Source organism: Ixodes scapularis, unplaced genomic scaffold, assembly GCF_016920785.2.
Source record: "Ixodes scapularis isolate PalLabHiFi unplaced genomic scaffold, ASM1692078v2 PGA_scaffold0__279_contigs__length_252992795, whole genome shotgun sequence".
NCBI classification, from domain to species: domain Eukaryota; kingdom Metazoa; phylum Arthropoda; class Arachnida; order Ixodida; family Ixodidae; genus Ixodes; species Ixodes scapularis.
The window spans coordinates 26,848,823-26,866,872 of NW_024609835.1; positions in this window are offsets into that span (position 1 = coordinate 26,848,823).

Here is an 18,050-nt window from a genome sequence, read left to right on the forward strand (position 1 = left end):
AGGCTATGCCAGCTTCTCCTGTATAAGAAAATGTTCACTCGATCAAGCGCTATTTTGGGCCGGATTCGGTCGGATGCGAAGGTGCCTATAGATTAAAGCGAACAATTGCGATTACTCCTTGCTGCATGATTAGTCGCATGCATGCGGTACTGAGGGTAAACAATGTTTCGTTAGAACAACAAGCATTTTGATTGCCGCTCGGTGTTTCTATAAAAAATAGTCCGAAAGGAATTATTTTAAAACTTTTGTGACGTTTTGAAAATTCCATTGCTTTTAGGTCAGTTGTGTCGTCATCTTATACATATATATTGTGAAGCGTATTTTGTAAACAATTTCGCGTAATATAAATGGCCACGAGGTGCTCATTTTATAATTATATGTGATGTATTTAATTCCTTGGTTCAAAGACACAATCACGATTTCACTTTTAATACTGCGACACAAAGTTGTACCAATCACAGGTATTTTAGGCGACCTAGCACAATTCGCGACAATATTTTATACCGTGTAAATAAATCAGCTTGAACTTTAGAATTTTACTTAAACACGAAGAATGGACAAGAAAATACAGTATAGTTCTAAATTTCAAGCTGATCTATTTACAGGTATGCACCAACAAGCTCAACTCTTTACTCTTGTACTTAAACATTTTGATTCAGATAAAATATATGTTACTGGTAAACAAAGGGATGTCGAGTCCTATGAACACGACATTATGTGCGTTAATGTAGATTTCCTTCTACTCTTGCATCAAAATTAAATAACTAAATTTAATATTTTTGGTACCTAAACACAAAAGCAAACTTTACAGACGATCGAAGAAACTATATAGTTAATCGTTTCACGGCGTAAATAGTGAATATGGCCAGAACAACGTGGAAAATATATTATCAAATTAGCGGTTCAAACCGGTTCGAACCGGTTCGAACCGGTATGAACCGTTATTTTTTGCTCCTTGGAACTGAACCGGAACCGAACCAAAAGCCGTGAACCCGAACCGGAACCGAACCGATAAAAATTTCGGTTCGACACTCTGCCGGAGGGCTTGCGAGCGGGACCTCGGAACAAAAGCTGCAGTGGAAGCAGCGGACTACGCGGCATTTCAAAGAGGCGCAGGGGCGACGGGGCATTCCAAACTAAGCAGTACGGTGAGGAGGCCCCGGTTGGGAGGTTAGAGAAAGACCCCCTGCTAGGCAGGTAGAAAAAGGGCCCCTGAATATTTGTAAAGCGGCTTAAGATGTAGCTCAGTGGTGCCTAACATGTTTCGTTTTGTAACTGTTAGGTAATTGTTAGCGTGTGTCGATAACTGGCATGTGGAGGCCCTGAGCACGAAAAAAATCGGCTATGTTCTTGTCTAGGCGCAAGCAGAGGTGTATGTATAAATTAATTGTGTCAGCATGCGCTCCGCAAACCCTGTGTGAAATTGGAGGTATTCAAGTTATTTTTCTTGCGGTAAGCTGTTGGGAGTAACGAAAAGAGACTTCTCTTTCTTTTTGCGGGGCGTTATCTTACGTACTGGTTGTTTAGCGACTCTCAGTATGCTGACTTGAATATAATAGAAGTGTCCCTGGCTTTCGCAAACGAAGTGTCTGTATTGCCTCAGAGGAGCCCTCGCGGTCTGTGTGTTTTCTTTTGCTGTGTGAGCACGATTACATTTTTTTTAATGCTTCGTGCTTATGCTTGTTCATGACAAATATCTGTTCAGCCGTATGCACATGTGCAGGCTGCCGCCCAGTTTTGTGTCGAATTTTGTGATTGTCTTAATATTCGCTGGTGAATATTTTTGAATTGGGGGTGGTGTCACAGAATTCGACTGTTTTTTTTTAAATCTCTTGTTAAAGTTTTCGCGAGGAAGCGCATCCGGTCGTCGTCGGACGCTCCCTTGCCCCGCGCGTTGAGCGGCAGGGTTCGGGCACCGTCCACTTTTTGTTTTATGGCCCCTGGCCCCCCTCGTCGGTTGAGCGGGGAGTTCGGGCCTCGCCCGCTTTCTGTTTTATGGCCCCTTGGCCTCCCTCGTCCCGAAGACGTTTCTCGCGGGGTTGTTAGTTGGAGGCGATGGGCCGACTCGCTTCCCGGAATGTTGGGAATAGCTTCCAGATGTCCGAGTGGGGGTGCGCCTTATGGTTCGCTGGGGTAGGCTCACTGCGGGGCTTGCCAGTGTGACGTGTGTTTTTTATATGTATTTTTGTTGTTGCCACTGCTGAGAAACAATTATTTTTTGGGCAAGGGAGAGTGGTGTCTGCCGCTGGAATTTGAGAAAGTGAGGACCTCGGCTTGATTCCGAGCCGAGTCAAGGCAGTGTATGCGAAGACTGGACCGGTGGGTGGACGCGACGCGAAAGTTGGGAGCGACAGCGGGTGCGGCGGAAGGGGGAACGCGGGAAGAGCTCGGAGCGGTTCTGCAGGCCCCCCAAGTGTGTGTGCTCGTGGGTGAGTGTGGTGCCGAGGAGCATCTCACGGAGCATCCAAGCACGCACAGACTTCCCCGTTTCGACCAGCGCCGCAACAGGCCCGCGTCACCCACACCACTCTCCGGACCCAGGTTCGCTCGCTCACTTTAGTAGAATTGTATAGCATTTAGAGTCATTATTGTGTTCTGCATATGTTTTTGTTCGTTTGTTCTTGTGTACTGTCCAGTGGGGACAAAGCCTTTAAACCGTTGCTCTGCCGGTTATTTTTTTTATTTTTTTTTTTTTTTTGTGAGTAGCGCCTGCGCGATAAGAAAAGCGGTGTGATTTTTTTTAATGTGAATTTCATTATGTGTAAAAGCGCCGCGCGCGAGAAGGGCAGAGTTAGCGTGTGATTATTATTTTGTTTGCGTTTGGTGTGTGCGTAATTGTCTTGAACGTGAGTCAAGTAAATCCTTCGTTATTTTTAACGCAACGTCTCCGTCTCGTTCCTCGCCCCTTACAGTGAGTCCGTCCACCAGGGCGTGGACCTATCGTCCGGTCAGCGGTCCTAACAAAATTATAAATTTTGTTTGCATGGAGACCATTTGGATATTTTATTGTTAATGTTCCGAACCTGTGACACACACCCAGGCTCTCCCTGCTTTTACAAAGAAACAGCCTGTCTAAGTGAGACATAGGAATGGTCGAAAAAGGCAATTTTTACACAAGTTGGACCCGAGCCCAGACGGTACACGGTGCAAACTCCTGATGGTGCTGTGTATGTCAGGAAACACTACCAACTCAGACCGCGAACGTAACGAGCTGAAGATCGCTCAGCAGAAGACTACTTTCCTGATGAGCACAGATCCACAAGAGACCGTCACGCTACACAAGAAGGCAGACCTCGCCCTAAGCAATGGGTAAGTGCGTCCAAGTGTGACAAGATCCAGAAGAAGCATCTGCCAGCTGGCAAGATACAAAGACCGAATTTTGCTACGCATTTTATTGTCGATTATTTTGTTTCGTCTTAAAAAAAAGGCGTGTTATGCTATTAAGAGCGACACCTATCAGCTACAAAGGAACAGAATAATCGCCAAGCCTAGAGAGCAGCACCATTCGGATTTCCCCACTCAACCAACATGTCTCATGTCTCTGTGATTCTACCCAACAACAACCATGACACCTTTGTCTGCACTGCACTCATTGAGCAAGTTCGAATCCGAAAGCCAAACGCCGGACGCCGGCGTTTCGTGTTCTATCATGTTCCGACAAGTGCAGGGGAGACAAATGCTGCTAGCTTTAGGTCTACCCACTAATCTTTCCAATTACAGCTCGGTGTTCTGTCGTCCCCACGCACACTCGCCTCCTCCTCTCCCTCACTTTCAGTTTCGCGGCGCACAGGTGACTCCATCGCTCAGGGTCTCCCGACGAGCTTGGGGCGTCGCAATGCGCTTGCGCAGGACCTTCATGCTTGCGCAGTGCCTGGAGCCTGCACCCCAGGAGCCTGCACCCAATGTATTTGGGCCCCCTAATCTCACAATCTTTCTATCTCTTGGAGCACCGCGAGGACCTTGTAAGGCCTATCCTACCTGCAGCCATACCATGAAGCGGAAGCAGGTTCCCAACCCAACAGATAGTACCGGGACCGATCGAGAAAATGAAACCTGATTTTTCGGCCAGCATTAATAAATCGCATGAATCTCAAAAAGCTGAACCACCGTGAGGTTGTGTCACTGGCGGTGGTGATAAAACGTTGTAGCACGTGATCAAAACTTACGAAAAAACAAACAAATTATCCTTATGAGCCGACGCCCACCTAAACCTAATACTCATCGAACTGAAATTTGAGATTGTTTCAGTAAAACAACTTGTCAGAAAGAAAGCAAATAAGATCGTCTTTCTTGCCGACATGTGCTTTGACTGAAATAAGTGCTACAAGCACCCATGATCTCAAATTTCTGTTCGATGAATATAAGGCTTAGGTGGATACGTCAGACCATAGATGAATTTCGCTTTTCTTTCGTATATTTTAAACAAGGACACCTCACGTGCTCAAACCTTCGCATTTTGTCACCCCCGTTAGCCTCAGATTCTCAAGGAGTTTCAGTACTCTGCGATGCGTAGTTTACTTATCCAGGCTATAAAACCGGGTTTTATTATCTCGATCGATCAGCTTAAACCATTCGACATCTGCAATGCGGTCTCCTGGCTTTCGTTTCTTCCGTCAGCATGAAACAGTCGCACCACGGTCCATACGAAACTGCGAGCAAACAAAAAAAGCAGGCGTATTCTGACCTTTGTTTTAGCTGCCCGTTTTTCCTCGGAGGTTTTCGTAACCATGTCTTGAAATTAGGTCAATGCGGTCATACGACGAAGATTATCTTTAAACAGTCGAACACAGTTCGGGCCTAGCCCCACAACTTCTTTGAATTTATAACGATTAAGTGTGTGCGAATACTGATCCGACACCAAATAAAAATTCACTGCGTCATTGATAACCTTCACAGCGCAATAAAAGACAGCCACGACGACCGGTTTCCTTAGCAGCGTTAGTAAAAAGAAGCTGAAGAGGTTCTCGTAAAAAACGAGTTAGAGGTGAATTATAGCCTGTTTCTGTCCCATGAGTTCGAATATCACGTTCAATTTCCTTCGAGATATAATTAAATGCGAGAAAACACGAAAAACTTCCGACCAGTCGTTACGCCATGCCCAGATCTTTCGACCGCCAACCGCTTGTCGCTCGTCCCGCACCAACACCAATCGTGACGTCTTTTTTTTTTTTTTTTTTTTACATTGCTGAAAATAGCGAGAGTGTGCGTGCATAGCTTTCATAGGCACCGAAGATTCGCGAGAGCGGGAATTCCCAAAACTCTGGATATGACGTCACGCTCCAGCAAGGAGGGGCTTCGGCGGTTCTTCGAAAAAGATTTTCTGTCACGAGGACGATTTAAGTGTTTTTTTTCCTCAAACAAAAAACCCTTTTCAAAGTTCGAACTATACTCCCTCCGTCCGGTAACTGCCGTGTTGGCGTGTAAAAATTTTTCTTATCGTATAACCATCGGCGCGACATGTCATGCCGTTATTGACTTTACAAGTCACGTTACTATTAGCGTTCCTTCTTTGACAGGTGTTAAACCGCGGCCGCACTGCACTGCTCATACATCCCCCAAAAGACGCGGATCCGCAGACAAAGAATTTTCTGCGGACTCGCATCAGGCGTTTTCCATGCATGTTTGTATCGTATACACATGTCTGCTTGTAACATGTCTGAAGACAGTGTTTGTACGACCGAATTGTGACCCGAACGTCATACAGGGAAGGACCGCGGCTCTTACAGCGACTGCAGAATGCCTCCTGTGTGATGTGGTAGCAGTGTGCCCGCGGTGTTAGACCTTCTCGGTCGCTGGGAGTCACGCTTAAATGGACGTCCGAAACGTGATTTTTTGTAAGGACTAAAGTGGTCAACTGCATGTTCAGCAAATTGGCGTTACATTAGAAACAAACTAACAAATTGTAGCTCGTGTCTATATATATATATATATGCACGCGGCGCTTGTTTCCAGAGCACTTCTGATTGGACACATTTCGTTTCTTGTGCATTAATAAGACAGATAGGAAACGCCAGAAATCCAAGAAGGACGTCTTCGTCCGACTCCACCTCCAGGTGCTGCCTGTGAAGGAGTGGTTGGACGCGAGAGGTGTTTTTGTCCCCTGGTCTACGAACTGCGACCTGCGTGGCGCGAGTGAGACGATACAGCACGTCTTCGTCGAGTGCTCAAACGCGTACATCTTCTGGGACGAACTCAGGGTGACATTTGGACAGCATTTTGAAATCGAGTGACTAACCTTTAAGTATTTGCACCTCGGAGGTGCCGACAATTCGGACGTAGCCCCGGCAATTGTCCTGCTGGGTCTGCAGTCCATTTGGTTGGCGCGCACGGCCATGGTGGAATGTCACACCGACGCCAGGCCGACGTGGGACTACTTCTGGCTGAGGTGGCTCCTCTCGATTGCCACGAGAGAGGAATACCACGAAGGAAGGGAATGGCAGCACATAAAAAATAGACTGGAGGCAAAACAACTGAAGGACCAGCGCGCCTGGCAGCGGAGGGATAGCAGCGGGGCTAACTAGGGTGCCCACGCTTCCTGGCCCGTTAGGGGCTGGCTGCGGTCAGGTAACGAGATTCGTACAAGCGAGAAAAAATAAGGGAAGGGAGGAAAAAAAACTTTGTTTTTTACCAGTCTGTTAACCGGGACTGGCTCTCTTTGTTATCTTGTGATCTGTAAACCGGGGGTGACTTTTTTTGTCTCTCTGTCCTCATAATAGAATTACTAAACGTATGAAAGTGTCCGCGCATGTTACGTGTAACTGCAATATGTAAATACACTTGTTTTTGCTGGGGAAAAAAAGTGGAGTGGTGTAGTGGTCAGCACACCCGACTAGAGATTGGGAGGCCAAGAGTTCAAATCTTTGCTGCGCCGCATATTTTGGCTTTCGGCGGGTTCGTAAGACGTCATTTTTTCATTCATTGTATTAAGTACGGTTCATTAATTTGCATATTTTCGTTTATATATATCATACACGGTGTTTCACAAAAGGAGGGCGAATTCGGTATTGCGAAAACTACGCATCGCACCAAAAAAGGACGTGTGTTGTTTTTTGGTTCTAGGCCAGGGGCTTAGTTATAAAAATTATTAAAGTTCGGGATATTAAATTGTAGATATTTTCTTCGCGTAATTAAGTTTCTAAATATTGAGTTTAAGGGCATGGTTTCAATTAAAATCTTGCTGAGAATCATCGAAAAACACTAAATCAACAAATTGCAGAAAGATAGAAGGCGCGCGCGGTATTTTGCGGCTTTCTGAAAAACCGCACAACTTCGACGAGTTTTTAAGTTTCGGTTTGCAATCGGATCGCTTCTCGGCACCAACAGCACCGAACCCCGTGGAAAAATAGTCCGTGTCGATTCTTGATCGGTATCCAAGCGTGCGAAGGCACAGACACGCAGCACATCGGCGTGCCAGGGAAGCTTTGATCACGCCGCGAGACCGGCGAAACTTGCTCTCGACAAGTTGTGCCTTTTGCTGCGGTACTGCGCTTCCGTAAAAATTTCCGCGTGCTCTCAACGACAAGTCTCATGGCTTACACAGGGTTTTAACAAACTTATTCGGCGAATGATAACAAACGAGTAGAAAACGTGCCTTCAGCACGCTGCCGCCAGCCTCTGCAACGCTAGCAAAAAATCCTATATCGCTGTGTGCAAGATGGACGTCCGGTGGCCGCACTGGCGCTGCAGCGACCAAACCGGAGTGCGCGATCCAGCAATAGTTATAGAGATCAGTGGTCACGAGTGTGCCAACGGTCCTCTTTGAACGCGTGAGAGAATCATTGAGAAATCAGGTGGTAACCTTCTTTGAGCAGAGCATTGAAATGCCTTTGCCACATTATGATAACTGCCTAAATGTGCGCTTTCATTACGCGGAGATATAGCTAGATTTTGTTTGTATTTCTTGGATATAAGATAACATTTTTTCACTCAACCAGCTCATTGGAGCTTGGAAAATAAAAAACAGCTATCGCAAATAACCTCGTTCGTTGGCCTTAACCGTCTACATAGTGCCCACATGGCGTGGGGTGCGTATATTTATAACCTTATGCCGGCAAACGGGTTCGACGACGCCTCCAGATCTGAAAAAAGGTGCTATTCCCCCGAGCTCGTCGTACGGTCCTTTCACGTTGTGTTGTGCCCTTGAAAAGTTGATGCTATCGCAAGGACCAACCAACATCGTCTTTGACGGCTCCCACTCTACTGAACATCATTCGTTGTTGTTGGTTGTTGTTAGTCGAATGCCGAAGCATAACGCAAAGTCTGCTGTCTCGAAAAGACTACTCAGAAAGCACGCTTTTTATGTAAATATGCACGAGCTCATTTACATTTACAAAACTGACCTTTACGGTCTGTTTCCCTATTTGCTCGTTATTTTTCTTATGGTCACACTGGAAACTCTACATGTCGCTCACTCGTATAAAGAAGCGCGTTTGCCTTCTTCTATTGCGCGTGCGCAGAGACCCGTTATTCGACGAGCGAATCATCTGCGGAGGCGACATCCGACAGCCATCGCCGCCGTTTTGGCATGACGTCGTAAATATGAGTCGGTGTGTATACGCAGCTTCCACTGACGTCACATCGCGTACTTCTGGTTACCATGTAAGAGAAAGGGAGAGAGAGGGAAGCTGCTTTTGTGGGAATTTTGAGTGACGGGTCTAATCTTCTGGGAAGCGAATAACGGGAGACACAAAAGAGTTTCCTGGTGGGAGGGGAGCTCCTTCTTCCCCTCTTCTCTGGAGGCCATTGGAGCGCTCTTTGAATGGCGTCACGTGCCAGCCATGTATATATATATATATACACCAACGCACGGCCCTGAAGTGTCACGCTGCTGCGGTGAGCTGCTATTCGCGCAGCGCACGCGCTGCAGCCGCTTCATTGAAGTTAAATCCGGTTTCTGCGCATGCGCAGTGCTGGCACCTGTAGTGGGCATACGCAGACCTGTTTGTAGACGGTGTGTTGGTCTACAGACAGCCACTTAAGCCGCGGTCAACATACCATACAGAACGGCAGTCTGCAGACTCGATCCGAGACGTGTTTCTTCCTTGTATGACGGACACATTGGTCATACAAGAAACGTCTGCCGACACGTTCCAAGCATACGTGTGTATGAAGCAGGCATGCCTAGCTCGAGACGCCCGCATATAATTGTGGCGTCATATGTTTGGAACGAACTCCATGTCTTGTGTCCGCTGTATACGCAGTGTGCCAGCGGCCTAAAGGGAAGCTAAAGAGGTTCTAGAAAAACAAAAAATAAGTTAGAGGAGAACTTTAGAGTATTTTTATCCCGTGAATGTGAATATCACGTTCGTTTTACCCGAAGATGTAACTAAACGCGAGGAAACACGAAAACCCTCCGACCACTCGTTACGTCATAAAAGGATCTTTGGGCCGCCAGGCGCGTGTCGCTCGTGTGGACAGCGCCTGTAATTGCAAGCTTCCCAGGTAGATTTTCCCACACTGACACCAGTCGTGACGTCTCTTTCTGACCTTTTTTGAAAATAGCGAGAGTGCGCGCACATATACCTTTGATAGGCGCTGAAGATGCGCGATAGCGGAGATTCCGAAATATGACGTCACGCTCCGGGAAAGAGGGGCCTCGACGGCAGTTCAAACAAACAGAAAATATTTGCTACAGCCACCGTGCACCAAATTGAAAATTAATCTCGATGTCCGTAATCCTGGAGGCCGAATAAAGACGATTTAAGTGTGTGTGTTTTTCTCATATACAGAACCGCTTCAGTTTCTTTTTAATTCGCACCAATGGAGCACGCGGCCGCTGGAATTCAGACGTCTATGGAGCGCCGCTTTCGCAAAACACGGTTGATGCTATCCTCCAGCCTCGCAAGGCTCAGCCAAGGCCAAACCGTGCAACATTAAGGCCCGTTCACACACCTGCCTTCGGAGCGACCACTATGCTTACTAACATATGCAACCGCTGCGACTTCAACGGCAACTGTGCACGCGACGTGTATAGGAAGCGAGCATGCCGGCCGTGTCGCGGCGGTCGCCTATTGTTCGCCGCGACCTAGCGGTAGCCGCCGCAGGAGCATCGGGGAGCAATGGCGACGAACAGCACGGCAGACAGTGTCCCCGTCGTGATTACGAAGGAATTTAAGGCAGTTACGAATTCGGAAAGTTCCTTCTGTAGCCGGTGCCGTCGGCGCAGAATCATTGGGAAGTAAAAGCAACGAACACCACAGAGGACAGAGGGCGATTACGAATCCGGAAAACTTCTTCGGTAGCCGGTGCAGAATCATCGGGGGGAAGCAATGGCGACGAGCAGCACAGCGGACAGTGTTCCCGGGGTGATTACGACGGGGTTTAAGGCGGTTACGAATCTAGAAAGCTTCTTCCGTAGTACCAATATAAAGAGGGGATACACCTTCGTGAATCTGGCCGCGTGTACGACGTGAAGGAGGTCCGTTTCGACGGTCAAGTGGATGTCACGGAGCGCCGTACTCCGCTAACAAAATTAAGCGTGCCCGCAAAAAATGTAGTTGGCGTTGAGTGGACCGTGGTAATTATGTACGTTTATTTCTGAATCAGCTTGACAATAACTGGGCGATTTTTTTCGCGCCGTTCCGCGATTCCCACTACTATCTTCCTGTAGACTGATGGAAACATCCAAGTGTAGGCTTAGGTGGGCGACCGCACTCCGCTTCTCGATTCCGGTGAAGTATTTGCCGCACACTTTAGAGTTTGCCGTCGGTGTCGATTCTGTTCCATTGTCGCTAGAATAGAAAAAAAGTTAATCGTATTATTCGTCAGCAGCTTAAACAAAGCGCGAACAGAAAGGTAAGAAACGCCACTAACCTGTATGGACGCACAAGTCGCACCTGTAGCCTGGTCGCGCAGTACTCCGCCTCGTACGGCCGTACGGCTTCGAAGGGACGATGTAGTACTTCGTGCCGTGTGCGATCTTCGACGTACTGTTGCAGCCGACCACACAGCAATTGTTGCGGCTTTCTTGGTGCGGAATAGCCATCTCAGAAATTACAACGCTAACCCACTACAAGGCACAACCAACGCAGCGACTGGCAGAAGCTCCCCGATGCGATGGACCCGTTTGCCGCTAGGGGCGCCCTGGTCGGGGCTTGAATTAGATGCGCACGGTTCCTATAGACACATGCAACCGCATGCAATCGCACGAATCAACAGCCAATAGTAAGCAACCCAGCTCCGCTTACACACATGGCGGACGGTTTCGTGCCCGACACGAGGTCCTCACCGGAGCAGCCGGAGGTTTCGGCTACGGCGTGCAGTCAGGAAGATCTGCTGTGCGCTATACAATAGCTGTGTAAAGGCTGGTTCACACATCTGCAACGAACCCGTTATCCGCGACTGCATCCGTTGTGACCGGAGCGACCGCTCTGCGCCGCGCGTACACCCGCCGGCAATATGAAGGTGAATACCTTACCTGGTGTCTTGCCTGTTTTACGGCTTCCTAAAGCTATATATTAACTCTGAACGTCTCACATGGCACGTGGCTTGGGGGTCTAAACTTTGCGTTCTAGCACGCTTCTGCAACAAAGCTTGTTCCAAAACTTGCAGGAGCGTCAAAAACAAAAGGAGGGCTGTTCACCTTCATATCGCTCACGGGTGTACACTCCTGCAACTAGAGTTTCTGTATATAGCTGGGAACATATCGAGGAACTCTACTGCAGCCACTGCAACAAACGCAGGGGGTCGGCAGCACGGCGACCGCCTCTCCGCCGCCGTCTGCTGTTTCAGCGGTGCCTCTAAAAAGAAGGGGACGGGCTGCCACTCACTTCCGTCACAAAAAGTAGACAGACCGTCTTCTATGACCTCAAGCTTTATCATTTTTTTTTTTCAGGACACGCTTGCAGGGCAGTGCATTAAAAAAGAAAAAGATGCAGTACGCCGTCTTGCACGATCACGACTTTAATACAAGGCTTTGCCAACAGTACAAATCTCGCCACACGCCTTTTCTACGATTATAAAAGACGATGTAATCTTAGCAGCGATATAGTAACGTAAAAATATAATTTCGTGATCAGATAGACGTTGCGAGCGTTCGGGATTACTAACACTGATCACCTTTCTCGGATGATGAAAACGCGTTAAAATTTGCGCCCTTTATACGGTACGCGCCAGTAGTACATTGAACTTGAGCACACGCATGGAATGCGCCAAAAAAGAAATCCGGGTGATGTTCGAGGACACAAATGCTAAGAAAGCACCACTGTGGTCGAAGTAAACAAACACGACGGCACGGGCGTTTCTGCTGTCTTGAGAGTGCCGCCACGAGATCGCCGCATCGAGTAGGTGGATCTTCCCTTCTAGTACGTGCTGGGTTATCATGTCGACACACGACGAAAATTCCCAGTCAAGGATAGCGCTGAGCTTCCACCACGCCGTCCACGTCGACGATCACCACCGACGCCATGTTTGCAGATAGAAGGAGCCCGGCACGACCGGCATGCAACGCGCGCGACCGATCTCTTTTTGACCTGTGATTGGTCTGTCCTTGCGGTCGTTCCCGAACGTAACGAGAAAGTTCAGCCCGGCTCAACTCCTTGCGTTGCGAACGAACACGAACGAAACGACCGTTTGGCGCTTCGTCGCTATGGTAACTCGTCGTTCCAACCGGTTGCAATCGTTCGTAAGCGTAGTGGTCGCTCCGAACGCAATTGAGTGAACGGACCTTTAGTTGCTCCACCGGGCGCATAATAGACCGATCTCAATAAGCGTTCCACACCGTGCGTGACACCACCTTAAAGGGATTGTCCGGTCAAATTTTGTATTCGAGAAAACAATTGAATATCATTGTTATTGCATCGAGACGCATCGTACATGCAATATCTGAATTTTATATGCATCTCTGCATGAGTAATTGAATTTATGCTGCTCCAATCGCACTCTAGCGTAAACGCTGTTTTCGTTGGCAACATGGGAGCTCTGACGTCACACAACACAACACGAGCATTTCTGTCTCGTCGTTTACCTGGTTTACCTGCAAGTGAACGCCTCGGCGTGCTTCGTTTTTGTTGTTGTGCTCGACTTGTTTCGTGGTTGGGTGCCACAACCACCGGGCAGCACATGCGAGCCAAGACATGAGGTTCCACACTTTTCCGCGAGACGTGCAGTGACGAGCAAAATGGATCGTCGCCGTGCGTAGGGACTGGGTTCCCGTCAAGATCGAGATCCCGCTTATGCAGCAATCATCTCACAGAAGAGAGCTACGAGCTGAGTTCAGCGGACAGAAGGCTCGTAAGCTGAGGTGTGATGCTGTGCCAACGATATTAAACTACGTCCATGCACTCCTCGCCAAGATCGGATCAATCAATTTGTTTATGCAGCGAAACCGAAACCAACAGCTAGACCACCTGGAAACGATACCATAAGTTGTATTCAGCACGCGTGCAACCAAATTCTGTTTGACCCGCACGATTCACCAGTCTCGTCCAAGTCAAGTGACGACATGCATTTGAACGATTCGCCGGTTGCCTTCGACCCGCGGTTATCGCCTCTGAGGGAACGACCCGCAGCCTCATCACCAATCCAGTGGATCCGCCGATATGTGCACCCAGATACCGCTTCGTGTACCTAGTTGCCGCTTCAGAGGCGAAATCTGCATTCTTTGCCTTGCAAGCGCTCCTGATTCGATCGGTGGTCGTCGCAGTTGTGTTTGCGCGAAACAACATACGTTTACTCGAGGCTTATGGCTGTTTTCGAGTAATATTCTGTTAAAAGGCGTGACTTTTTTGCACGCGCTTAGGAACTGCAATAAAAGAACCTTATTTCAGTAGGGTACAGCCTAGGACAGTGGTTATCAACCACCGATGTTTCGCGGTGAGAGGTGAGAGGCGTGGTGAGAGGAGAGAAAAGGTACAGGTTAAATGTAATAATCAATTTAATAAATGGATATAACTAAGGGCTAGTGTGAGGTTCACTGACGTTCACACGAAAAAAAACTCGCCCGAAAACTAAAACATTTCGACCTGAAAAAAAAAAAAAAAAAAAAAAAGTTTTTATGCCCGGGCTTGACTGATCAGGCAGGGCTTCGCGGACCCCTAGAACCTGAAAAGGCCTTGCGGACCCCCATTTCTGAACCACTGGCCTAGGGGACTTATATTTTGAAACAAAATACAAGACATCCATCGACCAACGCTTGTTATACCGACCATCCGACAAACCTTTGCGTTCTGTGACGTCACGACGCAGCTACGGATGTCAGCCATTGACACTGGCGAAATTCGGGGTGCAGTTTCGTACCTACGCTCATGAAAGGTTTAGTTAATAACGGGAGATCATATATCAAAATAAAAATGTTGTTTGTCTACATGAAGGCTCCCTCGACGTAACGAGTGCAAAAACTTAAGTACTTCCGGTTTTGACCGGACAATCCCTTTAACCAACGTTGACCTTAAGTGTGGTTCGCACAGGGCAGGCGGCAGTAAAAGAGACAGCTCGTGCCACCTCGTGCTCCTGCTCGCGCAGACCCTCAGCGCCTGCAGAAAGACTATACAGTTCCCACGATGCATGGCGGTAGCGGTGTTGTAATAAAGCTGGCAATGGGATGTACCAAGCACAGCAAGTATGATCCGGGACTGGGTTCTTTCTTGGGAAACGTCACCGTTTGGGAAGAGGCGTAAGCAACCGACGGAAAACAATCGGCGCGCGCGTAAGAAAAACCGATGCGGCAAGAAATAGGATAATACGCGCACGTAGTGTACACTCTTTTCTTCGTACAAAATAGCAGAGTCGTGATGACTGCGAGAGTTGTAATCACATGCTGGTTAAGCTGGTGGAAAGATACACAAATACTTCAACAACTAGACCCTTTTCAACAACAACACAAAAAGGTCCGGCAACAGTGAGAAAACGCTAGATCCGCTGAGTACACTAGACATCGAGCGTCATCTTGAAGGATGTTCCCGGTTTGTTTACGTCACCCCAGTACGAATTTTGTGGTGCTGTGAGGAGGTCGGGGGTGAGATAAAGCTGACGTTTCTTTACCACGCGCCGAGAAAGTCTTGTTTGTTTCGACTCGGAGTAAAAGCGAGAATATATTATTTATTTTAACGTTGCTTTTATGCCTCGCTGATGCGCTTGCAGCCGCCTGTTGTGAAAGTTAAGTAAGCCTTCGTGACTACAAGACTTGAAAGGCTTGCAGTTGCATCATCCTGTTGCTCAAACGTCGATTTCCGATCAACCGCGAGCTTATGTGTTGCGCAGTGCATAGCAGGCGTTCTGCTCTGGGTGAATTTCTCATCTAGAGCGTAAACCAGTGTCACCATACCTCAAAGGCAGATAGCCTCACATGTCTGAACACGAATGACAAATTCAGGTCGGCTCTATCTTCCTTCACTTCGTTGAACCTGAAAATAAATCAAAGTATAGGTTATTTATCAAGTATAGCTTATTTATGAATAGGATATTTATCCACTGGTAATTTTGCAGTTTTGACGTCCCTCGTGCGGCAAAAAAAAAAAAAAAACAACCGTGAGGCAAGAAAACCGGGGAGGTCGAAGTGCGACATTAGCCTGCCCAAAAAACATTTCTTTCTGCAACACTCAGCATATTTAATTTGAATTATTTCGTTGAAGGCAAAATTTCGCTTCCCGTTTCTTGTATTCGTTAGAAAAGCGGAAATCTTTTCTTTTCAATTTGTTTGTTTGTTATTTCGTTGAAGAAATAATTAGCTGTAAGTTATGCTTTAAATTTAACCTGCTTGAACTAAGAATTGACCGATTATTGTATGACAATAAATTTAACAAAATGCCAACCTATTTCCATCCCGAATTTCTGTTTCGAGTGATGGTGTGCATTTTCTTAGACTGTCGTCTGCTAAACTCACTGGATCTAGGAAAGTAGCACCATTGCCTTCCCACCTGCTAGCCGGACACGAACAAATACCAACATACAGACGACAAAACCTCTCAAGCTGATTGGCTCATCGCTGTCCGTTGCCATGGTGATCGCCATTTTGGACCCTTTCAAAGCTTTGAAGCTTCGAAACTTCGAAGGGTCGTTGAAACTAAAGTCACTGGATCTAGTTGAAACCAGTCGCACCAAGATTGCTATGGAGCATCATCGTGCTGAAAGCGTTTGTCGGCCAATATAAGCGCCTTGGCATTAGGCATGCAATAAAGTTATCACTCATGCTTATTTCTCCAAATCTCATACAATCTCATATAGTCAAGACAGTAAAATTATTTTTCAATGTCCCCAAGCACCGACGCCGCGTGTGATGCCGCACATCTTCGTACCGCCATCACACGCAACGTCAGTGTTTGAAGGCATTGAAAATTATTTTACTGTCTAGCGATCTTTGTGTGACTGGTTCTAGCTGCCTTGAGGTCTACCCACTATTTTTCAATCAGAGCCAATCCGAGCTCGGTTTTCTGGCGTCACCGCAAGAAGCAGACGAACTTGCGTTCCGCATAGTCAATGACATGTCAAAAAGCGCAGAGCGTGGCGACTCAGAGCATCAACAAAATTGATTGGTTAGCGAATAAGAACGCCGAAAAACAAAGCATAAAGCAAGAATTCGTGAACACAATGAGCCCCGCTCTAGGTTTCTTAAGGTGTCAGTGACCATAGTGCGTAAAACCCAAGTATTTACTATTTTTTGTAAGAAGTGTATTAGTTTATATTTCCATTCATCGCACACATTAATCGTTCTATCTCTTCTAGAGTGACTAGGCTTTTCAAAATCGCTCTTCCCCTGTAACTTAGCGACAAAACAAAACTTGGTATGTTATGTTCAAAAGTTGTATGATCATTTATACGGAATGTTTTCTTGTAGTGCACGCAAAGAAACCCCCGCCGGTGCAGATCTACATCTAAACTCGCCAAGCACAGAATATTAAACAGGCGAAGCGCCGTTGCGTCATTATTTTTAATGCGTAATCATTAGTACCCACATGGCAGGGGAAAGCTGACGGCGTCCGTCTGTGGACTAAACAGTGAAAAGGGAAGCGCTCCTCGTAGAGAGAAGGAGAGGAATGAAGAACATGGATGAATGGATGGATGAATCCGGCTTAGCCCTTTGGATCGGGCGGTAGCTTACGCCACCTAGCCACAAAGGCGAGACGGAGACGACGATATGCGGCGGAAGCCAATGCCCGCGCGGCCACTATTGCCCCTCTCCCCCCCCCCCTCCCCCCAACCTTCATTTACAACGCTCACGACGACGACGTGTGCGGAGCGCGTATGCCTTGGTTTGTGCTACAAAATGGAGTGTGAACTAAGTACGATAGCGCAAGACCAAGTAGGCGACAAAAGAAGACCGAAAGGAGGACGTTTGTAGTGTACAGATCCACATTTTCTTTTTTTCTCCTAAAGCCAATCAGTTCTCAAGACCGACAATATCGTTGCCCGCTTACAAACCTGCATGTTGGCACAACGCATGCTCAGAGACTTCACTTATACTTGAATCTGATTTCGGCGCACGCGCACTGCCCAGACCTGGTGTGGTATAAAGTTAAACGCGGGCTTGTTTGTATACAGAGTGGTGGGCTTTACATCTGAGCAGCTTTCCTGAGTTAGACGGGCTCCGAAAAAAATAAGCAAGGACAAGAAGTTGACGTAAACACTGGCGCACTCGCAACTAACATTTATTGAAAAAACAATATCTTATATAGCCATGACAAACGTCAGTCATGACTACAACCGGTGTAGCAGTGTTGCCGAATCGTGGCAAATTTCCAACCTTGTGTGGAAAGCCTGACGCCAAGGGGTAAAAATAAACTTAATTTTAACGCATGTGAAATATGTATTTTTAAAACCAAACATATCTCTTATTTTACGTGCGTTCGAGTTTAGTTCCCAGTTGTCCCCTGGAGTTATGTTTGTGTGAAATTTCCCACGATTCAGCAACACTGCGGTGTAGTCCTCTACCAAGAAATTCATATTGTTTGGCCGATAAGGTTATGGATGTGTCACTTGTACACCTCGTGCCTTTGGCCTTAACCTCAAACGCCTCATATAGCTCTCTAGATATCTTATCTGTGTATCTGGTCCAAACATTTGGTGTCATCAAATGACGGGGACCAAGGGCAGCGGCTGCAGTGCGTGGCCCGATG